This window comes from Wyeomyia smithii, chromosome 2 (genome assembly GCF_029784165.1).
Source record: "Wyeomyia smithii strain HCP4-BCI-WySm-NY-G18 chromosome 2, ASM2978416v1, whole genome shotgun sequence".
In the NCBI taxonomy this organism is placed as follows: Eukaryota; Metazoa; Arthropoda; class Insecta; order Diptera; family Culicidae; genus Wyeomyia; species Wyeomyia smithii.
Window position 1 is genome coordinate 235,708,472 of NC_073695.1, and position 27,247 is coordinate 235,735,718.

A 27,247-nucleotide genomic window follows, 5' to 3' on the forward strand; every position below is an offset into this window, starting at 1 on the left:
CATTTCTACTCAACGTGACTTAAATCCAACCCAACCATTCAACGACTCGAGAACCAATCAAGCAAATTAAACCAAATTCAGTATGTAGAGGTTTTATGGAGCAGGAAATATATCTATGGTGGTACGATACCTCTCTCTTCCGTACAAGTAAAACACATATTAGAAACAGCTCAAAATGATTGAAATGATACCCAGGAGGCAAGAATTGCTCCCAGAGACTATTTTGAATTCTAGGATGGCAACTTCTGTTTCATAATAACGAACCAAAATGGCCTAATACCACCCAATATGAGAATTTCTGATCAGAATGATACCCAGAGGCCAGAAATTAGGCCTTTTTTTTAAATTCAAGATAACGACTTCTGCTTTCTAGAAAACATTCCAAAATTATCGAATACCACTCAATATAATACCACTTAATATCGATGGTTAAAAAGATTGAGGGCCAAGGCTCTAAGAATTTATTCTAAAGCGCGGTGTGCATTGTCCAAAAATAAATTCGCAGTTGCAAGCAACAATTATCGCATCTACAATCAATTCCTGTACAACCGTTACGTTCATCGGCTCCAGCAAATTATTAGAAAGAACCCCAAACAGTTCTGGGCGTTTGTTAATACGAAGCGGAAAGAGACCGGGCTTCCATCATCGGTATTCTTGAATGAAATGTCTGCGAAAGCGCCTTCCGAAAAGTGCAATTTATTTGCGAAACATTTTTCTACCGTTTATAGTCATATTGCACCCACTGCAACACAAATTCAGCAAGCTTTGAGCGATGTACCGGCCGATACGCTATGCATGGATATTTTTAGAGTAAATGTGCAATCCGTCTCGTCAGCAATTAACAAAGTAAAGTCGTCGTTTTCGCCCGGACCTGGCATAATTCCGACAGCTATTCTTAAGCAATGCTCTGACTACCTAGTGGTTCCATTAACATGCTTATTCAACTTATCACTGCAGCAGCAACGCTTTCCGGTGGCATGGAAAGTTTCGTGCATGTTTTCAGTTTTTAAGAAAGGTGATAAATGCAACGTAACGAATTATAGAGGTATAACCTCCTTGTGTGCCGAGTCTAAAGTGTTCGAGACAATTATCAAGGATACATTATTTGCGGCCTGCCAACAGTATATCAGTACAGTACAGCACGGTTTTTTTTTTTTTCAAAGCGGTCCCTAGAAACTAACCAGGTAAATTTTGTATCTTTTTGCACGAAAAACATGAGTGAAAAAGCTCAAGTCGACACAATATATACAGATCTGAGAGCAGCTTTTGATACTGTTAGTCATACAATTCTTTTGAACAAGTTAAACAAGTTGGGTTGTTCTACGCGATTCTGTAAATGGTTGGAGACATACCTCGTGTACAGGCAACTATTCGTACAGCTTGGTAACTGCCGTTCCAGCCCATTCATAAATAGCTCTGGTGTACCTCAGGGTACCAATCTTGGGCCATTGCTATTCAGTTTGTATATAAACGACACAGCAATACTACTCAACCGAGGTGAAAGACTGTTTTTTGCGGATGATCTGAAAATCTACTTGGTGATTAGGCGTATTGAGGATTGCAGAGAATTGCAACGACTTCTAAATTTGTTTGGTATGAGAAATTGCTTGTTTCTGAGTGTGGAGTAATGTTGTGTCATCAGCTACTATCGAACCAGGGATGCTATCCGCTTCGACTACGAAATCTCTGGAGTGAAACTGGATAGAGTAGTCCAGGTAAAAGATCTCGGAGTTATACTTGACGAGAAGCTAACTATGAAGTCTCACATTTCGGCTACGATCGATAAGGCAAATCGAAGTCTTGGCTTCATTTTCAAGATAGCAAGCGAATTTGACGATCCACTTTGTTTTAAAGCGCTGTATTGTTCCATCGTTCGTTCGACACTAGAATTCGCAAATGTTGTTTGGTGTCCTCACGAGACAAGATGGTCAAACAGAATTGAAAGTGTTCAACGTAAATTCGTCCATTATGCGCTAAGGCAGCTTCCTTGGAGAGAGCAACAATTTTTAACACCGCATGAAGATCGCTGTTGGTTACTGGGCATAGATACGCTAGACAAACGGTTAGGGGTGTGCGAAACTGGCTTTTTTGGTGTCGAAACGAAACGAAACGAAATTAACCCTTAATTTCGGTTTCGCCAAATTAGTCGAAACGAAATCAAGGTGGATTTCGAGTTCTCGAGACGAAACGAAATTGGTCTCTAAATTTCGCGAAATTTCGAAAAATAAAATAAATGTTTCTGAAACATAGCATTACAATGATTTGAAACGTTGGAGCGTACGCTAACGAAGTACCCTTCAGTAGCTGATCGCAAGGTGCTTACCTGGTCGACGAAGAGTAACGTAGGTATTCAGATATCGATAAACCGACAATGAAGAGAAAATCAAAAATGTTAAAAACTAAAATCTTGATGCATTCATTTATACAGATTATATTGCAGGTAATAGTAACGCGATAGATACAAATGATATAAAGATCAAACTCGAAATGTCTTTGTAAATAATAATTTAATAAACTTCTGAACTGATTCTTTTGGTTTGAATGCAACTATGTTTAAAATAGTAATCCTTCTTTCATAACACTTTTATCATTCAAAATCCAAGTTTTGTCCTAGAGCTCGCACTGGAAAACATGAGAGATGGTAGGTAGGTTTTCAACCATTCCTGTGAGTTTTGGTGTCCCTAGCAAAGATAACTTTTCCAAAGAGTTTTTCCCTATGCAGGGGCGGACGAAGGCTGATTTGAGTAGCAGGCGAAGACTGATTTTGCCGCCCCCCCCTCAAGTTTTTATTTTATATGAAACGCATTTTCTATAGACTCGAAAATTTGATTAGACAGCATGTGTTGTGTTAACAATTCAAAAATTACCTTTTCATGCTTTCAATGATGCAAATTTTTTTATCGTTTCTGACATATCAATTTCTTGAAGCACCTGTCTTTCTATCGATATTATCGCCAAGCCACACAAACGTTCTTGCGACATGGTCGATCGTAGTTACGTCTTTATAAGTTTTAATTTTGAGAAACTTCTCTCGCCACTTGTTACTTACTTACTTTACTTTACTTTACTTTTAAGGCGACAGACCGACTATCAATCCAGTGCCGAATCCAGAATACGTTGCCATGTCACTCGGTCTTGGGCTGCTATCCTCCAATCACCCCTAACACCTATTTCGCGTGCATCCTCGTCGACAGCACACATCCAACGAGTGCGGGGTCTACCCCGAAGTCGACGACCTCTATCGGGATTCCTGCTAAGTATAGCCTTCGCTTGACGCTCATCCTGCATTCTCGCTACATGCCCAGCCCACTGAAGCCTACCGTGTTTTATCCGCTTGACTATATCCGCCGATTCGTATGACTGGTACACTTCATGGTTCATGCGTCTGCGCCAAACACCATTTTCTAGTTTGCCGCCAAGGTTTGAAAAAAAAACCCTACGCTCAAAAACACCAAGGGCTCGCCGATCAGCCTCTTTCAGCGTCCATGATTCATGGCCGTAGAGAGCCACCGGAAGAATCAGTGTCTTATAGAGTGCAAGTTTTGTACGGATTTGCAGACTGCGGGACCTTAGCTGGTTACGTAATCCGTAAAAGGCCCTGTTTGCGGCTGCTATCCGCCTCTTTATCCCACGGCTAACCTCGTTGTCACATGTCACTAATGTTCCCAGGTAAGTAAATTCGTCGACTACTTCAAATGTTTCCCCATCTAGCATCACCGCAGCACCAACCTCCAACGGACTACCACGCACTCTGCCAGCCACCATGTATTTCGTTTAGGCAGAGTTTATGACAAGCCCTAATCTCGCAGCTTCTCGCCTGAGAGGTCCGAAGGCCTCTTCCACTGCTCTACGATTAATACCAATAATGTCGATATCATCCGCAAAACCTAGAACAAACAACAATATCACACGCTAGCCTGGGGGCCAATGCGGTCTCGATTAACTAGATTAGTTGAGAGAATTCGTTATCGATACTGTTTTTCGGCACATTTTGCATGTTGTAGGATAAGTACAACGACACACCGTGCCCCAGTGCTGAGTCGAGAAAATTTTTCGCTCGAAAAGTTTCTCGACCTGATCGGGAATCGAACCGAATATCACAACCGTGTGGGAGAGCTAGCCGACCGACATCGTTAACCACAGAACCACGGAGACCACCTAGAAGCGTGTGCGATTTCGTAATGATGGTGCCGCTTCTCTGCATACCAGCTCTCCGTATAGCACCTTCCAATGCGATGTTGAACAATGAGTTCGACAGCCCATCACCCTGCTTCAAATCATCTAACGTCACGAAAGGGTCCGATATCTCACCGGCTATCCTGACGCTTGATGTAGAACCTTCAAGGGTGGCACGTATGAACCTAATCAGCTTTGTTGGGAAGCCATGTTCGAGCATGATCCGCCATAACTCATTTCTCTTAACTGAATCGTACGCTGCCCTGAAGTCTATTAACAGATGGTGCGTCTGTAAGTTGAATTCTCGAAATTTATCCAGGATTTGTCGCAAGGTAAACATTTGGTCCGTCGTGGAGCGTCCCCCTCGAAAACCGCATTGGTACTCGGCAACAAAGGTCTCCTGCAATGGCCTCAGTCTGTGGAACAGGATGCGGGAGAGAATTTTGTACACGGTATTGAGAAGAGTTATGCCCCGATAATTGCTACAGTCCAGGCGATGACCTTTTTTGTAGATCGGGCATATGAGACCCTCCAACCAGTCCGAGGGCAATTCTTCATCAGACCACACTCTCAGCATGATCCGATGGATGGCACGATACAGCTGTTCGCTCCCGACTTTGAAGAGTTCGGCGGGAATGCCGGCCTTCCCAGCTGCCTTGCAGTTTCTCAGCTCTTTCTCTGCTTTCTTCACCTCGTCCATGGATGGTGGATCCACAGCTTGACCATCATCCTCAATAGTCATCCTGCTCCTTTCGACTCCACTGTTTCCCTCACCGTTCAACAGCACACTGAAGTGTTCCTTCCAACGCCTGGCCACCTCTGTTTTATCGGTTATCAGGTTCCCCTCCCTATCGTTGCACATGACAGGAGCTGACACGTTTCGATTCCTAATTCCGTTGACCTTCTTGTAGAAGCTCCTCGCATCGTGCCTAGAGAAGCAACTTTCCGCCTCCGCAAGAAGACGCTCCCAATGCTGTCGTTTCTTCCGGCGATGGAGTCTCTTTTCAGCGGCTCTAGCATCTCGATATCTACCCACGCTCTGACGAGTCACAGCCGTGGCCAACATGTGACCCCTGGCGCGGTTCTTCTCCTCCGTCACTTGCTGGCACCCAGCGTCAAACCACTCATTGGACGCAGCTGCCGCAGTTGTACCCAACACTTCTCGCGCTGTAGTGCTCATCGAACTGTGGATGTGTCTCCTGCGCTTTCATTGTATGTCTTTTCCAGGAGCTCAAAGAACACCACTTGTTACACTAATGGGTAAAGTGAGTAAAATTCTCAAAGATACAAAAACATTCGAAAAAGTATCAATCAGTTGATTTTTTGTGATGTAGTTTAACGCATTCATTGGAGTCGTCTCAGCTGGCAACATGATTATAAAATAATAAGTTCTTGGTGCATTTCATGTCCATCGATGTCACACTCTTTATTGTGTGTGAGGATTTTCTGTAAATGTAGACAACTTTTCTCTAACTGATCTGTACTACAACCCATTAAACTGTGAATATCATACAAGAAGCTGAAATTGTCACTGTGATTTTTCATTAACTGGAATCGATCATCGAACGATGCAATAGCTACATCCAATACAGAATAGAAGAAATTCACTTTGAAAGAGAGTTTTTTCGATGTAATTGGTTCATCTGACTGTTCGTATGCAAACTGTTTCTTTATCATTCTCGGCCGAATTCGTGTTTCTGTTTGAAACTCCGGATTTACTTCTGAAATGTCGGCACGTTCTTTAGCATCAGAAATGACGCTATTCAAACCTTCATTTCTCATATTTTTCAAAAAGTTTTAAACGCTGCCTATCAAGTCTATAGTGTTTTCGAGACTGCTATTTATTTTTTGAAGGTACTTACTCACTAAATTGATTTTGAACAAAATTGAATGCCAAGCTACTAAACTGCATAAGAATTTGATTTTTTTAATTTTTTTTTTTGCTAGGCTTTTTGCAGTATTTCTTGCAAACGCATCTTGCTTCAGATCCTCGATTGCTTCATATAGGGCATAATAAATTTCTTCTATATCAAGCCTCAAGGGAGTGACAGCATCAATTCGACTTTCCAACGCGTTCCACTCAGAGGCTCTACCGTAAGAGAAGTAATGTGTTTTTTGAACGATGAGTTGAAGCAGAAAAGAAGTTGAATATTTCTTGCACGACACTGAAAAAGTCTACTGCATCAAAACATGACTTGGCACCATCGCTAACAACAAGATTGAGAGGATGGTTGCTGCATGGAACGGATTGATTTTTACAAACATTGATTTTTACAAAAAAAGTTTAAGATAATTAGTTTAAGTGATTATGACAGATCTCGACGTTTCATGCATTTCTAAGACCATTTTTTTCAATATCGAACATTTTACGAACTACCTGTGCATTTTTTATCGGCCGAAAAAGTGAAACTTTGACCGCTTCGAGGCACCACTTTTCGAAGTCCGACTGAGCTAAAATTTTGCAAGAAGACTGTGGCATGTGGAGTGTTAGTACAACGTTAGTACATGAAAATGTGGAAGGTCGCGCCGCACGTGAATGGAAATCCTGCTAGAGAGAGAAAAAATTTCCTCGTCGCTTAAAAAATAAACACACGCATTAGCCGTCTGTTTGCCGCCCCTCGATGATTGACGAGCAGGCGACCGCCTGCTTCGCCTACGCGTTAATCCGCCCCTGTCCCTATGCAAACGTAAAAGCGACGAATCCGATAAGCAATTCCTCGGCGGCCTTCTGATGCTTTTCTGCATTCTCTAAAAGCAGTAAAATTCACAGGAATGGTTATAAAGCTGTAAAACCTTTGGGGGGGCAACCATTTGGAGCTTTAGGGCAACTTTTTTTTCGCTTTTGTCGACCAGTGTTATTGAATTTTTTTAACACCGTTTAGTCAGACTAGACTAAGTGACATCTTTATCAATTCGAGGAAACAAAATTTAAGTTAACTATTCTGTAAACTTTGAAGTTTTCAATATGTTTGCACATTTTTTAATATAACTTAAAATTACTTTTTAACTGAGCAGTTCCACAAAAAATGTCCAAGTTTCAATATCTTTTGTCATTTTAGATTTGGCTTAAACTTTGCATAAACGTTTCTATAGGCTGAGAAGCTATTTAAAGTGCTATTTTGGGAGGATTATTGTGATTATAAATATTTTCAGAACCAAAAGCTATTTGATCAGTGTGACGTCTCTAGAAATGTTTTAGATAGTAATTTTATCTTTCCGATAAAAAAAAATTAAAAATTTCATTTTTTTATTGTAAAAGAAACATTAAAATTAATATAAAAAAGCTTATTTTCAAAAATCTTATGTTTTTTGTAAAAAATTACAAAAAAAAATACCGAAGCGATGTCTTCAATAAAAAAAAGTTAAATTTTTTCAAAAAAAAAAATTTTACAACATGTTTATTTTTGGAGGGACAATATTTTTTATCTACAACCTTGCCAAAGGCACTATGCCAATCAAACCAACTGTTTCGATTATAAAAATATTTTAATTACCCACAGAGTGCCCAATTAGAGATTAAATTATTTTTTCAGCTAAATCGGTTTGTTTGACTGGCGTAACTAGTGTCTCTGGTAAGGTTGTAGAAAATAATTTTGTCCTAAAAAAATATGCCCTGTGAGTTTCGGCGACACCAAAAAAAAATCCATCTGGGACCATTCCTAAACTACGTGGTCATATTCTGATCCCTTTTACACCCTCCTACTCCCCCGTGTTCTTTCGTGGTCTTTTGTTTTGTGATCTTATTCTGCAAATATATGTGGGTCATTCCATGTCAAGTGATCAGGCAAATGCAACGACCCTCTCCGATTCGCTTCAAAATGACTAAAATGACTAATTCTAGGTCGAAACTGAAAAATCCAGAGTTTTGGGTTAATCGGACAACCCTCCTCCAATTGCGGGGCCCTCCAGTTTTGTATTTTTTGATAAAAAGTCATTTTCCATGTTTTGGAAAAACATCATATCTCAGAGGCCGTAAGAGCTACAGACAATATTAGATACTCTTTTTAAAGGTTATTAAATTTACAATCATGGCATCATCAGATTTTGCAAACAGTGTTGCCAATATTGATATTTTCACGTTTAAAAACTAAAACTTCGTTTATCTCAAAACACCCCCAATTTTTTTTTAAATCTGATGTCACCAATGTGTTCAGCGGAAAAATTTACATAAGAATCACCTATCCACAAAATGCAATATGCGCCGTTGCGGAGATATTCAACTTTTAAGATAACGAGTTCGTTAAATTCACACAACAAATGTAACCAAATGTTGAAACGCACTCAAGTGTGGGTTTCTCATGGCCTTTTTGATGGTTTATTCCTGTTTTTTCATAACGTGGTTGCTGTCAAAACATACGCAAGTTGATTTGAGTTTTCACGACAGTGAAAAAAATGGAGTGTTCAATAGGTTGGAGTTTAAAAAGTAAGTGTACAGCTGAAAATCACAATCGAAATCAGTTTCGACCTTAAACTAGTCATTTTATTCATTTTGCGAATCGGAGAGGGTCGTTGCATTTGCCGATCACTTGACATGGAATGACCCATGTACAATAAAGTATGAAAAATTTATAAAAAAATGAAGGTTAAAGAAAACGGATTATTAGTTATTGCGCAAATTGTAAATAGAATTTTCAGTAATATCATTTTATCAAAACCAAAATAACAAATAGATAATGGTTGTTTAATTTTTAATAATATTCCATTGTCTTTAACAAATATAACAATTTCCTTACCTGAAAGTAATTTAAAATACGTTATTCTGTTGAGTATATTCAAAATGATTTTTAATTTGTTGTTGAGTATCAAAATAAATGAAATTTGTTTAAGCAGTTTGATCTTAACTTAGTTTTTTATTTAATAAATTACAAAGTTTTGGAATGTCGAACAATAAAAAAAAATTCTTCGTTCGGATAAATTTGAAACATGTTTCAAAAATTTGATTACAGTTAATTGCTGACAACTCTCAAACTTTCCGTGACACTTATTAATTATTAAGTCGTGTCAAATAAATTTATAAATTAAAAAATTGCGAAAGCTTCGTCTTATGTGGTCCCCGTGGTTCTGTGGTTAGCGATGTCGGTCGGCTAGCTCTCCCACACGGTTGTGATATCGGGTTCGATTCCCGATCAGGTCGAGGAACTTTTCGAGCTGGAAATATTCTCGACTCAGCACTGGGGCACGGTGTATCGTTGTACTTATCCTACAACATGCAAAATGTGCCGAAAACAATATCGATAACGAATTCTCTCAACTAATCTAGTTGATCGAGACCGCATTAGCCCCCAGGCTAGCGTGCGATATTGTTTATTGTTGTTCGTCTTGACTGAGTGGCAATAATAAATTATATGTCAGAAAAAAGACTACGTGGTCTATTCGTTAACCCCCACACCCCCCGCGTGATTTTTCGTGGTCTTTTGATACCCCCCCCCCTCCCCCGGTCTCCCTATATTTGGCTACGTGGTTTTGGAACGGCCCCTTTGAAACAAACCAAAAAATATTTTTCTTTCAACCAATCAACAGTTAGAATGGAATGTTGTAATGCAACAAACACATAGTTTTCTCTTTACTCAACTAAGTTGTTCGTAATCATCCTCGTTCTCTTATTTCTCGTTCTTTCTAACCTTTCTTTTCTTCTACGTTGTATATTCGTCAAGTGCAAAGTCAGAATCACTTTTGTGCTATAATCTGAACTTGTTTTTGACATTGTACATTTTTGTGTCCCCTAAAACGAGAGTAACATTTCTCAGTTATGTGTTCAACGAGAGCGAACCATGTACTTTTTATTCATTCATTAATAAAGTATACTTTTTTGGTTACACGTTTGAAACATTTTTGATAAGGTACCTGGCAATTTTGAAACCTATGCTGACTTAGAAGTCAGAGTGTTTTGAAACAATACTAAAAACTCAGGCAATTACAACTTTTTCTGCTTGACACATCGATCACTCTGTCTGCACACTATAAGGCATGATATCTGGTCAGCCTAGTGATAGCAATGAACTATTTGAAAAAACACATTTAAATACACTACGGTGTGCGAAGAGGAGTCCTCTAACACAGAGAAATCCGAAAAAAAGCTTAAAAAATTTTACAAGTCGAGTAGCATAGAACATTTGGCTTGTAAGATAGAGCTTCAGAGTTTTAGTTTTGACAGAAATTGCTATGCCCTCCTAAACGAAAGACAAAAAGTGACCTCTTTAATCTTGTGCGCTGCAAATATAACCACAATTTGATGTGCGTAAAAGATGCGTAAAATTTATTCCTACAAACAAATTACTAGATACCTTGCAGCGCATTTGGACGGCTTCATATTCCTCGAATATGACTTCAGTGATGACATGAATTTTATGCTCTGCGTGAATAAAAAATACCTCCCGCATGATGTTACGGTTTTGTCTTTAGAAACAAAAATTACCGGCTGAGAGTTTATTCTTCTATGTCTGACTTAGTATACCAGATATCTGTTGAGATATATTCAATTTAATTCATAGTCGCAATGAGCACAAACCAAAATAATGTAATAATCTGCATCGGAAATTTGGTCCGAAACTTCGCAAAATTTCGTAATCGTCGAAATTGGAAGATTAATTTCGCGAAATTTTAGGCGGAATTTAGCGAAATTCAACGAAATTTTTCGGCAATTTCGCGAAACCGAAATTTCGCGAAATTTCGGGAAATTTCGAGTTTTGCGAAATTATACGAAATCATTCGAAATCTCGCACAGCCTTAAAACGGAGGCATGTGTCCCAGGCCATTTTTATCTCCAAATTACTGACTGGCGAGTGCGATGCACCAGATCTACTGTCTCAGATTGGGGTTTATGCTCCCACGCGAGCTTTGCGACCGAAAATGATGCTGCAGGAAGGAAATTATTCGACACAATATGCTGCCAACTCGCCTTTAGCTTCGATGGTTCGCCAGTTTAACCGACATGCAAATTTATTTAGTTTTAACGAGCCGTCCTATTTGTTCCGACAACGTGTAACTGCATCTGCCAACCAAATTATATTTAGTTAATTAATTTTAAGCATTCATTTAGACACATTCAGTCCGATGAATAAATAAACAATAATAATAAATATTTCCGTAATCGGGATGATGCACAAAAGCGTTCAATCGACCTCAGAGATGACCGTGTTAATTTCCGTCCACGGACTCAGCTTAGCGATGATGAAATCGAGGTAATTGACACCTAAATGAGGTGCGTGCACCTAGGCTAACTGGTGACTACCAAGAACGAGATTAGCAGAGAAATTCGCCGTGGTCCTATGGCAGGAAATCGTACCTTTTTTGGACTCCGGAGGACGCATTCCTCGAATAAAATTCGCCGCGGCACGAAGTTGACTATCATCTTTTATCATACTGTAGCTCTCTAAGGCCACGAAGCTTGGTCCATGTTCGTGGACTACTAGGGCGCACTTGCTTTTTGTACGGAAGAAGTGCAGATGGAAGATGGCAGAGGCCACGAATGCTATTATATTCCAAACCAAATACACTTCCGAAAAGCATTCTCGAATCGCGACTATTTGCCTGATTATAAAAAAAATGGTAAAGCGACTTGTCGATGGATGTACGTCAATCGGTTGTAGAAACAGTGAAATTTTTTTCGCTGTTTCTACAACAAAATGACGTTGGTAACATAACTTCAGTTAAAAAACCTTTTTGTACAAATCAAACGTTCGGCAATGTTTTGTGATTATACTAATGCATTATGTACAGATCAGATTGTTGAAATTCGTCCTAATAGTTATTATACAAACGTTTTTGGAAAAAGCTTCGTACTGAAAATTTTACTCGCTGTCGCATACGTCAGTCTGCGAGATTACGGCAGGGCAGTGTCGTCTTCTGCACGTACTCCTAGATTGATTACCGTACCACCTTCGTCTGCTGTAATATCGCCGTTAAGATGCTCGTCGTAGTACTGTTTCCACTTCTCGATCACCTCACACTCGCTCGTCAGGAAATTTCCTCCTAGGTCGCGGCACATATCGTTGCCTTTGCGCGAGCTGTTCAGTTTTTCGTAGAACCTACGGGTGGCGCCAACGCAGTTCAGATGGTCCATCGCCTCGCGATATTGTTCCTCCTGTTGGTGCATTTTTGTTTCAAGGACCGAGTTCTTTCTGTTCCTCGCACGTTTTAAGCGTTCCGCATTCGCTCTAGTGCGGTGCTGTAGCATTCTCGCCCGTGTTGCGTTATTCTCCTTTACTGAGTGTTTGCATTCGCCGTTAAACCAGTTGTTTTTTTTTTTGGATCTGGGCGGCTGTACCTAGTGCCGCTATAGCCGTGCTAATTATGGCGGATCGTACGTCTTTCCAGCCATCTTCATGAGAGCCTGCACCAAGCTGCTGTTTCGTTGGTAACACCGCTTGTCGGGTCGCGGCGTTCGACTTTGACGCGTGCTATACGCCGTTGAGAGTTTCAAGCGCATGCATACTGCAACTAGATAGTGGTTCGAATCTATGTTCGCACTGCGATATGTGCGAATGTTGATAATATCGGAGAAGAATCTCCCGTCGATTAAGACGTGATCGATTTTGTTTGCTGTACGTTGGTCGGGTGATCTCCAGCTGGCTTTGTGGAAATCTTCATGGGGGAAGAAAGTGCTTTGGAATTCCATACCACGTGAGGCTGCAAATTTTATACACCGTTGACCGTTTAATACGTTGTAAAGGCTGTTCGACCCAACCACTAGTCAGTACATTGCCTCTAATCCTACCCGAGCATTCATGTCGCTGATGACAATTTTCACGTCCCTTCTAGAACAGCCATCATACACTTGTTCCAGTTGCGCGTAGAACGCTTCCTTCTCGTCGTCGAGTCTCGCCTCGTGTGGGCAGTGCACGTTGATGATGCTGTAGTTGAAGAAACGGCCTAACTTTTTATTTTTATGAGGCACCTTGTCGGGCCTTCCCCAACGTTTTGCCTCGCTGGAGGACCATCGTGTCGCTACACTGATACCAGGAGACTGATCAGCCGCTCCTAATATGGAGCTCAGACGTTGTTTTGTGCCGCACCCAAGGATGCAAATCATCACTCACGTTAATTTTTTTCGCAAACCGATGAAAGCTCATTTGGTAAGTACATTTATTAACAACTTCGTATGACGAACTTGAAGTCCTCAAGTAGTACTACAACTTTGTCGAAGAGAGTATTACTCGTACTCAAATATCGGAGCACTGAGAGCACGTTTAAGAAAATAATCGCGATTATCAACGCGATCGTGATAATTATCGCGATAATTTACAAAAAGGTGCTCTTACAATTATGGCGTTTGAGCATGGCAATTTCTTCTATTCCCGAAAAATGGTTTAAGCACCAATGATCGCGTCACACTTTCTTACTTAGCTATTGTCGGATGACAATATTACCAGGGCTATACCAACCAGTTGTGCCCATCTTTCAGATGGCAGTCTAATGTCGCAGTCATATGACTCGTGGAGGTGTGAGATAGGAACTTTTGAGGGCCGGAGCTTAATTTGACCTTCTTTCCAGGTCGCCAGCTCACCGTTTGCCTAACTTTGTCGACCAGTGCAATCGCTATTTATTTTCTTTAATAATCACCTATCATTATTTTTCGTACATCTTACGTTTATGAACTGTAAGAAAAAGAATAAAGGGATTCAAAACAAAAAAAAAAACAACAAAGAGTGGGGTCCCATAGAGCAGAAGATATTCCAATCGACGTCAAAATTAAGATGTTTCCAAAATGAACCTAGATGAATAATTCCCAAACTTTTGCTCCAATTTCGCACAACAAATGTGTAAAATGCTGAACGCAACATCGTGAGCCGTTCGTATACCCCAAATAACACCGTCTGCAACCGAAACAGCCGTTAGCAATCTTTGTTGCCACAAATTTAGTGATGCTGGTGCCAATGACGTGTAACCTAATGAATCAAACCAGAGTCATAGTTAAATGCAAAATGTTTTGAGCAAACCTAATGTCTTTTTAATTGTTATTGATTCTATATTATTTTTAAATGACTAGATTTATGAAAGTGAGACAATCGGTTCTTCTATTCCTTAAAGTCTGTCAAAGTTGCGCTGATTCTGCACAACATCAATGTGATTTCGCACCTTCAGACATTTACCTGTACGTATAACTTAGCTACTGAATCCGTTTACAGGTCAAGATAATAAATTTAGTCAACTTCCTAGGACCTAAGAATCGCGGGATGAGTAAAATTCGAAAAATTGCATGCAAACTAGCTCCTTGTAGCGATGGAATTCCGTACTGAACTATCCACCATGCAGAAGCCTTTGACCATCTGAACAAGTTTGCTGAAAGTCATTATTATCTAGGTTTTCGGAATCACGAGGTATATTATAACAATATGTAATATGTTCACCTACAAACTGATATTTTTCCTTCTGAAAGTTTTCTTGGATATTAGTGATATGATGGGGCTGTAATTATTTTGAACTAATTATTTGCTTTTACAGTATTCTGATAATTTTCCAGATTACTAATTGTGACCACACTACTGAATCCAAAGTTAAAGATCTCAAGAACTTAATATTTCATATCATCACTCTGATTGCTCAATTATTTCTAGACCATAAAAACATTTGGTTCACAAAGCCACTGCGAGATAGTTTAATAGACAGGATTATTTATCATGTGTTACATTTTACTCTTTAATGTTAAGAATGGTGACCTTCATAATAATAACTTGTTTTTAAATTACATAAGTATAACATGAAATCAGAGAATTGGTCGAAAAAGAATGCGCTTCTTAAATAACTTCACGTGCTATTTACCAATCAATATGCTTTACCATTGAAGTTATCTAGGCAATTACCACCTCTACTAGCTGCCGTCATTTGACTCCTTGCCTATCATTTGTAACCCAAGACCCAATTCGGTCGAGAAAGAGTGAACAATTGTGTCACCACTAATTGGACTATTTTGGTAAGTTCGTCTGCTGCTGAATAGGTAACTTGAGTATTGAGCGTAATGACGTGTTTCTATGACGTCTCGTAAGAGCACTACTGCGTGGGTTGCAGCAGGATATTGTATCGATTTTATCTACGCTTTCCACTCCCGGGTCACATTCGCTACATATTCTTTTTAACGGAAAACTCAAAAAGCGGAAACGCAATTTAAGCTTTTTGTTATTTTTTTGTACCAAAGAATACAATGATTCACACCTTCTAAATGCATTCATTTTTTAAACATTTCAAGAATAAGTTTAAAAAATGCGATTGTTTCATGTAAATACGCTTTTTCTAAACTATTAGTGATTCTAGCAACCATAGATTCATAAAGAGATATATGTTTATTATTACACAATTTACTTATTGACAGCAAAAAGATTAAATGAATAATTCAATTTTGTAGGTACAGGATCAGTGCTATTTAGTATTTACACAACAGCTTTCCCCGGTACCGAGAAAGTAAAAGATGCAAAATTGCTTTAAAATTTTCTGTTTCATTAACAAAATTAAAAAATATCATATACCCTGTTGTGAAAGTGCTTTAAGCAAAAGTCACAAATAATTGAATTCACAATAATTCCAAATAATTGTAATGTTAAAATGAGAAAAGTTACCGCTAGCAATCGATGATCCCATCGAACCAATTCCCACACTTCCTTGATACGAAGATGACGTCATTCCATTGTCACGTGCTCATGCTAGGATTATGGTGAAGCCAAAATTTGTTGGAGGCTGTGAGCAAAACAAAATAGGAATGAGTTGGACTGTTCCGATACCTGGTACTTACGTGATTGTTTACGACTAGCGTAACTGTGCGCCATGTGTTTAATTGGACTCAGATGACTCCATCCGATATAACGACAGTTGATTGAAACAAACAACAACTATTCAATGAAAACCGCGGCTCATTTCTCCTGGAATTGGTTCACGTTTATTCAAATCATTGCACTTCAAACCGAGTGACACTGACTGCTACCAAGCCGGGAGCAGTGCAGGAAATTCCATGCATATCTATGCATCAACATCAGATTTGGCCGGTGTTTCATTGCTTTTAGTCTGCCACACGCGTTGGCTCGGCCATGATGTGTCCAATTTCACAGCGATTTATTGTGCTTTACCTTGCGTCTCCATTGACGTAGGTTGAATGTATCGAAGCTTTTCTCCCCTGGAAGCAATATAGTTTATCACATTGTAATGCTGCCTTCTGTGGTTGGTATGTTGGCTTTAACGAGCTGGAAACGCAAAAACATATTACGTCGTGGATATTTCCTACGGCGTCAAACGTTTTGCCCAGTCTGTTTTTTTTTTCTTCTAGCGAGCTGAAAGAAAGCTGAAAGAATGTAGGACGTTGAAACCTATATTGATTCAGAACTTTTCACCCGTAACCAAGCCCCACTCATTCACTTAGTAAGTTGAAAATAAATTGTGCTTCAATGGTTTTGTGTAAGTATTCCGCCTCTCCAAAAACAAACCAGAAATTCTATATTGTTTTATTACTGATCTTTAAAAGCAGTCTTTAATATGTTGGTCAAAACGTTTCTGTTGTTCAATTCATCAGAGATAAAATAAGCACTTAATAGCTCCCTTGAAAAAAATACAGCATACCCAAAGATCGTGAACTTTCCGATTTGATTGCTATCAACAGCATTACGTAAGTTCCCGATCTTTGTAACCAGGCCGAAAGTTTTGTTAATCTCTACTCTCGGTAACTGACAGCCGCTCCATTCATAATTTATCCGCCGGGCAAATATTTGCGGGCTGCGGTTGTACTGAAACCCAATACTATACAGAACCATTGGAGACGTTTATGAGCCACCATTTCCCCAGCAGATTTTCCCACCATATATTACTTATTATTATGTTACGCTTTCTCCCATTCCAATACCTCCCATTCAGGCGTTCGCATAACAACACTCGGATTCGTCCTTTGCGTCACTCATGGATGTCGGCCGAACTCGTGCTTCCGTCGGTAGCTGGCGCTTTGTCTATTTTTGGAACAACACCAATACAGCCCAAAGTACACACCTCTTTTCACCAAACCAGCCTGCGGGTAAGCTTATATTTGCTGGTTGCGATATCCTGAACATTTTCTTTTCCTTTTTTTTTCTATAAACACGGGAAACCGCGTTGGTTTCGCGACGTGACGAAATTGCTCTTCTCCGCAGTGTGCATGCATGCTCAAAAGCGAAAAAGATCGTCGATAGTCGGGTCGTAGATGAATGGAATAGGTGGAAGTTCAATGGCAAAGAACGGATGGTTTGAAGGCCACCACGGGTGAAGTGGCGGCCGGGAATGGTGGGTCATGGACGACTACGAACGCTTAGCGAGGAGGACATCTGCACTTACGATAGCGCAATTTCGCGGAAATCGCAATTCCAGCACGCTGTACTGAATCAATTATGTAGATTGCAGTTTTCATACAGATTCAATTGCCTTGCCATTAGTTTAATTTGTTCCAGGAAAACAGATTCTTCCAGGATAATTAAATATCGGTTGGAATTGAAATAGAATCTGAACTTATTTTTCAGTTCAAATATAATCATAGAAGCATTCCGATTTTGAGGATTACAGTGGGTCACCCTAACCAAGCAGGGCAGACGTTTGAGACTACCGGAGAAACACAGCTAGATTGCACAAAGGATTGCACGCTTTCTTCATGAATGCCACCGTTTGGGGGTAGCGGAAAGCGGTGAGGGAAAGCTGAGGACGGCGGACACAGTATCCACCATTCACAACCATCTATCTATACGTATGTAGGTACTATATATAATATGAGCATAATGATTAGCCTTCCCAACCTGGAGAGAACGTTACGATGGGTCTTAGCGGAGCGTGCGCGCCTTACCCAGAAGGAGACCGCGTGGCTGGGAATGTATGAAAAGCATTCGGGTTACACCAATACAACCGTGTCGAGGATGAACACACGAAGCATAGCGAAAACCCTGAATTTGGAGAAAGAGAGCGAGAGCATAATCAGGATCGATGCATGATTTTCTGCTTTTTCACCTAGCAAGAGGGGCGTTCGCAAAAACCGGGTGAAACCGGGTCCAAGTGGAGCGGGGCATACGGACAAGGATGATTCTGCAAAATAATTGAAAGGGCACTTGTGAAATGTTCAGAAGAAAGCCGAACTAGCAATAATGGATTCTACGCAAGCATTCGCCGTAATTTCGTCATACACAGTAAAACACTTTTACCATTCCGTGTACTTTTCAGTAATTAGATTTTCCACTAACGTCGAATAACAGAAAAGCTACTATGAAGAGGTACATACTAAACGATCAGCCGTGAATTTCTACAGCACAGTTTTTTATGGATGTATTCGTAATTTGTAAATGTGCCAACATCTAACATTGCGCGCGTTCTACATTCAACTGCCGAAATGAGCGATATTGCGTACTTTATGATTATTAGTATAGGGATGTCATCCATGCTATTGACGATAATGGTGCAATAAATTATAATAAAGAAATTCATTGCAGAAATGATGATAATTTATATATAAAGTTAAACGTTATAGTATGCTTCACGTAACATAGGTATGCCAGTTAGATCTAAAGTATTTCATGCCAAAAATCGACCAGACAGCGAGAAATAGTTCAGAATAACAGCACCAAAATAATGTAATAACGGCTGGCAGCTTCGTAATGCAAGTAATGATAGAAGAGAACTGTACAAAACGCATCAATTAAGCATTTACGTAATTTACAAAGCTTCTAATCAGTTTTAGGCGATATTGAACGTGTAGGATGGTTGTAAGATCTATACCAGCGGTTCTCAACCTGGGGTACGCGAACCAACGCAATTTTTCTACATTATACTTCATTTGTTGTTGAAACTTGCCCTCAAAATCAATCAAAGGAATCAGCATGTGAAGTGAGAAGCGCATTAAGTCTCAGAAGTGAGATCACAGCAATGGAGCATGCCTAAGTTGTCAAATTCGAATTCTGAATTCTCGTTAATTTCATAAACAAAACCTGTTTGAATCTATACAAATAGCACTAAATTGCAACAACAATAAAATAACCAACATGTTAAACCTTTAACATTGTCGAGAAAATTTATTTTTCTTTATTTGATGCAGTACGGTACTATCCTCAGTCATACAGGTATACCATGGAACGGGGTGAAATTGATCAATTTTTATAACAATTTCCAATTAACTAGCTTCATGTACATTTTTCCCGAAATAGTATAATTTTCAAACAAGTACTGGTATGTGCTCCAGTAAACCTCTATGGCTATTGGTGAAATTTCTATCGTCTACTTCATGAAATAAATTTGATAATTCTATAAGGTACTATGAGGTAAATTGGGGTGAAATTGATCACCATTGAAATCCATACATTCTTTTGGCAATGTGCTTTTTTCGATATACTAAAGATAAGTGACGATTTCTGTACTGATAAATATCATTTACAGCTAGTTTGGAAACGAAAATAACGATATTTCAGGTTAAAATTTGTTTATTTTGGTTCACGAGCTGCTTGTTGCTAAATTTGCTCTTATTTGATCGTCGTCAGGCCGATTTCAATTCGGTTTGTTGCAAAAGCTCAAAAACTAGCTCTGAAATTTAAATCCTCGTGGTTTCCTGCGAATTCATCAGTATTTCTTTAATGGTATGGAATGATCATTGTTGAAAATTACATTTTTTGAGCTTTTATCAAAATTTAATCACTTCTCCAAATTTAACGTAATTAACCCTCAACTAAGATTACTTTAAGTAAATTCAATACTTTTTTTTGTTAGTTGAAAACCTGTTTGATCAAATTTGATTGAGTTTTGACTGAGTTAGAATAATTTTTCGAAAATATGAAAATTTGCACCGGCCATGCAAGGGTTAACTTTGACAGGTATGTGAATCATGCAAAAGTTGCGTTTAAGGACACGTTAACATTGCCTAGTGTTGCAAGAGCAATATCTTTTGATTAGTATTTTTATCACGAATTTTCAGGTGATCAATTTCAACCCACTGATCAATTTCACCCCATTCCATGGTACTGTAGAAAATTTTTTCAGCACTATTATGCCAATCGTATACGGAAAGACGACACTAATACTCTAGAAACTAACGACCCGTAAAAAACTTATCAGCCCAACAAACAATTTTTTTTTATTCCGATTCAACTAGAGCCGTTAAAAAACAATATTTTTTGCTGAGAGTATTCCATTTTAGTTCTTATTTATTTTTAAATATAATGGATATCAATCCCCCTTGCTGCCTGAGAATCACAACAGGTTTGGGTTTCGACTCTTGTCGATGTAAAAAATTCAATATTCTCAATCGAATTAAATACCTGAGGTCTGCATTGCACCTTAAAATATCCCTGAGATTAAAAATTAGTAAAGTAACTCCTAGTAACCTAGTAGTAAAGTAACTCTCACGCTCACTTCACTTTTTGAGACCTATTCCCGATTCCACCTCAAGTGAGGTGACAAAAATCACCTCCGTGAAGTGAGATTGCCAGTGAAGTGAGATTGAGAATAGGACAAGTGAAACGTGGGAGTTTTCCACCTCAAAAACTTCTAAGTCCCGGGAAGTCTATTGAGCTGAAATTTTGTATGAGGACATTTTTCGACAAGAGGAAACGAAATTCGAAGGTCAATTTTTCCCTTAAGTTCCATTGGCTGCAGCTCAAAAATTTGAAAGTTTCAGAGAGCCGATTTTTTTCAAGAAAAAAAAAGATTCGCCTTGTTACTAATAAATCCCATATATATTACCGCTAGATCACAAATCAGACGATTTTTAAACTTCCCTATCTTCGTGAAATCATTTCACCGTTCAAACTGGTCGTGAAATAGTTCCACGCGAAACGTCGCTTTTTCCGTTTCCACTTCACTCATATGACACTCATAATAACCCAGATTTCACGGCAGATATCACATTGGTGCTTATTACGGGAGTCACTTCACGGTGAAATATATTTCACTCTCACGCTCACTTCACTTTTTTAGACCTATTCCCGATTCAACCTCAAGTGAGGTGACAAAAATCACCTCCGTGTTGTGCGATTGACAGTGAAGTGAAATTGAGAATAGGACAAGTGAAATGAGATTGTTTCCCAGCTCAAAAATGTCTAAGTCCCAGAAAGTCGATTTATTCCGTTTTTAGATAACACCAGATCTCGACGTTTTCTGCATTTTTAAAACATTAGGCATAAAAAAAATGTTTTTTTTTCGGTATCGAAAATTTCCTGAAAGTTTGCATTTTTTTTTCAACGGGCAAAAAATGAAAATTTGACCGCTTTAAGGCACGCATCAAATTCTGATTCGCCTTGTTACTGAAGAATAAATCCAATATTTAGCATTAGATCACAAATATGCCATCTTCGTGGAATCATTTCACCGTTCAAAATGGTCATGAAATAATTCCACGCGAAACGTCGCTTTTTCCGTTTTTACTTCACTGGTTTAACACTCATAATAACCCAGATTTCACGGCAGATGTCACTTTGCGACGTTTTTCTCACTTACGTGAGTCCCGTAATAGGATTTTGTTCACTTCACTCTGATTTCACCGTTAAGTGACTCCCGTAATAAACACCTATACCTTTTTAACCATTCCTGTGAATTTTGGTACGCCTAAAAATAATAACTTTTTCAGAGACTTCTATGAGTTTTCCCGTGAGCCAACATAAAAAAAAGAACCTGGTGAGCACTTACTCTGCGGCCTTTTGACGCACTTCTAACCAAAATAGAGGCCCCAAAATTCACAGCAATGATAAAAAGATATAGTCTTTTCAGGGAAACTGTTTTGAGTTTTTGTCGACTAGTTTAGTGTATCAAACATCGCAAACCGAAGATCCATTAATTTTCTAATCGGTTTCTCTAAAGCATTTGAACGTGTTTTCAATGTTCTTTGTAGTTAGGAATTCGGACACATCATAGTACTGAAAGAGCATTATTGAAGACCAATAAAGACTTTGCCCAGATATTAAATAGGAAAAGATCTTTTGAACTAAAGCTAGTCTTGTTTCATAAAGTTTGATTTATTTAAAATTCAAAGGATGATGGAGCAGCGCCCTTTGTATTCAGATTTGGAATGTTTCGATAGCTCTTCGTTTGGAAATGTTATGTGCTCGATATGTGAAATTTTGACGAACGAGGAAACTGAAAAATGAACAAAATAAAAATTTATTAAAAAAAAAAACAAAACGAACTGTCAAATCTTTTAAACATTCTAGCTTCTAATCGTTTAAGTCTTTTTTCTGGAAAATTCAAATGTTTTAATTTTGAGTGTGTCGTGATTCAAAAAACCACTAGCACAAAATTTAATCTTTTGGCAATAAAAACAGCTATACAAAGTTTCTACCAAATCAAAATTGGTTCAATAAAATGGTTGCCCGAAAACAAAAGTGGACTATGGACGGATTCCTGAGAGGTGCCAGATAAAATTGGCTGAAAATCAGATTCTTTAAATTCTTTTCTTTTTTTTTATAAATTTTTGTTTTGTTCATTTTTCAAATTTTCAAATTCAAAAACGACTGTAACATGAAATTCATAGGGAAATACGGCTTCTTTCAGTTCTAACGGTGGATCAAAACGATACCATGTGTTATTTCCGACGTTTCGGCCTTTGTACTTGACCTTTCACAGGGGATATAATATGAGCGTACAAAGCTTTACGATCGGTTGTCATAGGGGTCATAGGAGAGAGAGGGAAATCCAAATTTCTTACGAATGCTTACGAAGGGAGAGAGGGGGATTCGTGAAAATCTTACGTAAGACTGGAAAATTCAAAATACAAACAAAAACTTACAAAGCAGAAACAAGACTAAAATAAAATAAAATTAGTTAAATTATTAGCTTGCATAGCTGAATGATTAAGTACTTCACTTACTGAATAACTTATTTTGTTTTTATTCTCCAAGAATACGCTATTAGTTGAAGACAGGTTCCTTCTTCAAAAACAATTTCTTCCTCAACAATGAAATCTTACGTAAGATTTGTAGGAAGAGGGGAGTAATGAAAAATCTTACTAAACCTCATTGTGGAGGAAGGGGGGTAAATGGATGTGGATGACGCCATAGCTATCAACAGGTTCTCCTTCAAGATAGCACATCAGAAAGCACGATGCGTTGATGAATTTCATTCGTATTCTAGGTCTTTTTATCACAACTCTTACGACACCAAAATGGACTCTAATTTATTGGTTTTTACCGATCGTAAAACTTTGTACAAAACAAAACACGGTACAACATTATATCTCCTGCGGAAGGCTCAGTCCAGAGGCTGAAACGTCGGACGTGAAGACTGATAAAAGCTTCATTTTTCATTTCTCCAAGTGCAATTAACTATTATTGGTTAGCGTGTTGTTTTGTAAAAAAAAATCAAATTCCTAAAAAAGAATTTGTTATGATTCTCATTTTATAAATTTTTGTGTTTTTTTTCGATTTTTTCTCACTATGTATATTTTTTCCGGAAGGAAAAAAAAATTACCTAATACCAATCAAACTAAACGTTCTGCCTTCAATTTTTCCTTTTCTTTTTCTGCAAATTTTTTTTTTTTCGTTTCTCATGTCCCTATGACAGCCATCTTTTGAGCAATTTTCATGAGAAAATTGTTTTTTTTTAAGTTTTTTCAGAGTTTATATTTATTTCGTAAAGACAAAATCTACAACTTTGCCAAAGACGTCACACCAGTCAAACAAACCGTCTTGGCTCTAAAAACATTTGTAATCATCAATACATTTTACTGGCATTTACATAGCTTCTCAAAAATAAAAAAATAAAATATAAAAACATAATCAAAAGCCGCACATTTTTTTCTAAATTGCTCTTGTCTAACTGCCTGGAGGAATATTCATTCAACTCTGTTAGAGGTATTTTTTCTTGCATTTAGGAAAGGTCAAGTAAGAGGATGGGAGGGAACCTGAGTATGAACCATGCGTAAAATGCGTCTCTCTGACGCCGAAAGGTCTGATTCTACTGAGATTCGAATTCATGACCATTGTCAAAGCTTGTCAAAACGGACTCTGTAATATTTAACCCCTATTGAATGACTCGATTTTTTAAGACCAATAACGGCGTCGGCCACGTCCTTATAGTCAGGTGGGGATATTGTCGGTTTCGAGCAACATCAGCACAACTTAAAAAATTTTCATCTTTTGCTTGTTAATTGGAGACTTAGTAGTATCAGACCGTTGAATGTCAAATGAATAAAGCATAGGTTTACTCTTAGGCTCCCCACTTAGCTTTCTATCTCGTTAAATTCTCACGGGTGACAACTTAAAATTTGGATTTTTTTTCTACAGCTGTCCAAAAGAAGTGGAAGAACTTAGAGAAAAACTGATTTAATTCTCATGAAGATACATTCATTGTGAACTAACAAAAAATATTTAATATTTGAGAAAGATCCGTTACAGGCCACCCGACGAAGTTTTCTGATGACGCCGAAACAAGATCGTGTTACGCCGTTTAAGTCTGCATTTCCGAATGCATCTCTTGATTATATCGATCAACTGTTCGCAGTACGTTGATCTCCAGTTATTTTTGCACCAAAGAAACTCAAAATCTTAGAGGAATCTTTGATTGGACGACACTGAGGTGGGTTCGTTGGGTTGCGTATTTGGGGTACAAATGGAGTCGAGTGGTTGTTCAAAAACGTTGGTGTTTTTTTGATGATATTTTCTCTGGCCAAAACACACACTTTTCATCTGTATGGTGTTTTGGAAGAAATAGAATCATATTGTTGTTCAAACATTCGTTCTGGTATATATTTTGATTGATATTCAAACCACTAGGCTTGGACCATAATTTGACAAAAAGGAAAAAGTCCATTTTTGCCCACTACTCTGACCGGTCTTCCACTACCTTCCTGGTGTATTATAGATGAGGTTTGCAGGAAACCATACATAATAAAAACCGGAAGATTTTCGCTTCCAAAATGGTTTACCATGAACTTTTTGCCAAAATTGTTGTGCAGTTCATAGCGAACTGTACAATGCATTTGCGGAATGCTCCTTGTTTGGATGCCATTTTGAACCGAACTGAGCATGCACAAACAAAACAAAAAATACTAGCAGAAGAGTATAGAGCTTTCATATACATGTTTCCATTTTTTCTCTAAGCGTGATTGTTGTGGAGTGAAAAAGCTCAAGTGAGAGCCCCAAAAATTTCAAATTTTTAAAAAATCAAAGAAATAGTTATCGGTTTCCGTTATACTCTACTAGAAACTTTTCTAGTAGAGTATAACGGAAACCGTTAACTATTTCTTTGATTTCTCAACCACTCTGCTAAGACGCTCGGTATAGATTTTCTAAATTCAAATTTTTAGTTGTCATCCTTTACAATACTAACATCCTCTTGACAAAATGAGTTGCTCTTATAATAAAAATGGCCAACCTCCCCAGAGAATTACAATTGGCCCGGTATAGTAGTGAGAACAGTAAAAGCGTAAAAGGAAGTGTAAAAAACACACAAGCACCGATAAATCATAAGCATGTCACTTACTCTCAATAATGGTACTGCTAAAAATAGAAATGCGGAATACAGCAGACACCCGGGCAATATCACAAAAGATCAACGTTTCTGGTCGCAGTGATAAGCCTATACAAACAAAAAACTTAAATCTTATAATTTATGAGTTAGTGCACGCAAAAGTTGGATGGTGCGAAACCAGTACAAAATTGTGCGTTTTTAGCGCAATTGTTGATGTAATTCGGAACCAGTACAATGATTGCGTGTTGGGCATAACGCAAATAATGCTCTAGCGTTTCATCAATGTATTTGGCAGCTCCAAACTACTACACCTGAACAGTTTAAACTGGTATCAAGCAGCATTGCAAAGCGAGCGAGAAGCAAAACCTTTCTCCTCCTTTCTGCTTGAGGACGAGACATATGCTACGCTTTTCAAGTCTTTTGCACACACGCTTTCGGGATACTTATTCTTCTTCATGCATTCCTCTGAATAGCAGCAAGCACGCATCGACAGTATGAGTGAGACTAACAACACTGGCATCTAGTATGTACAGCACGGGTGTCTCGCTCATTTCGTGAAGCGACGAGACATCGTCTTGCGCGTCGCAATCCGAACCGAAAAAGAAGCGAAGGCGCAACCTGCAAATTACATGTGACGTATCTAGTCTCGTCGCACGTACATGGAAAATCTACGAGCAAGAGAGAAAGATCAGTCACTAATACACTCGATGTGAGAAATAAAGTGTCGGTATATGATACATATTCTGATTTAAATCTATGTCAATGTATTCGCAGTACAACTGTTGCGTTATGCGATACACACATTTATTGTGCGATTTCTGTGCAACATTTGTGCGAATCGGGAAGACATAATGGTTGTACAAGACTTCAACTTTTGCGTGTGCACTCAGACACTGACCATTCTAATAGTTATAATTTTTGTTCGATGACATATATGATGATTGTCTTCACAATCACGTTGTAGGCGATTTGTAAGCCTCCCGATTTATTATTTTTAATTTACGACTGTTTGAATCCTACATAACCGATTGAGAAAAGTTCACTGTGTATCTATAAAATATATAACAGTAAATCTAAATAAAAACCAAACAAAAATATCTTAATATATCAGAAATGTTTATAGTAATAAAAAAATCTTTTAAGCCAAACATCCAGTATGTATTAGGTCAATTGATAGTTATGCTGTTATTCTCCGCTATGCCTAACACCCTTCCCGATCAAACGATTATAACAAACGGGTAACACAAATATACCTGCAATATTCTTGATATGTCAGAATGATAAAAAGTATAGATTTATATCATGTTTTGTTATCATACGCTTGAACGTCCAAAATGTGTTTTTAAAGCATATTTAAAACAAAATTTGTTATACAATTAACAAAATATATTGTACATTCTAATTCCAATCTTTTCCTGCCGAAAACCTTACAAAACGTGCTATAATCAGTAAGTAATTTTAATAGGAATTTTGATATTTTAACTTTTAACGAGACCTAGTTTAGAACATAAGTTTATACATCATTCTGTGCCGAACACGCATCAGTACTGGACGTGTTTGGTGATCGGTCCGATAGAGTATAAAACAAAAGACGTGTGAACAAGTGTTGGCATTGTTTGCCTGGTCGAGTGAAATAAATCCGGGTTCAAGGTCGTTCTTTTGTGCAACTGTTTCGCATCGTGACTGCCAGCTG

General features: G+C 38.4%; 1 protein-coding gene and 1 long non-coding RNA gene across 2 annotated transcripts in view; one reads left to right on the top strand and one right to left on the bottom strand.

Annotated features, from left to right (window-relative positions):
• Nucleotides 1–17,429, bottom strand: part of LOC129721667 (galectin-4-like) — a 29,470-nt gene extending 12,041 nt beyond the window's left edge. The window contains exon 1 of the mRNA XM_055674518.1: nucleotides 17,000–17,429. The gene's annotated coding sequence lies outside the window, so the exon portion shown is untranslated. The remainder of the gene's footprint in view (nucleotides 1–16,999) is intronic.
• LOC129721669 (uncharacterized) lies at nucleotides 16,363–17,429 on the top strand. The gene is made up of 3 exons (XR_008727444.1): nucleotides 16,363–16,521; nucleotides 17,011–17,164; nucleotides 17,280–17,429. It is a non-coding gene; the product is annotated as an uncharacterized LOC129721669 (long non-coding RNA).
• Nucleotides 17,430–27,247: the final 9,818 nt, after the last annotated feature.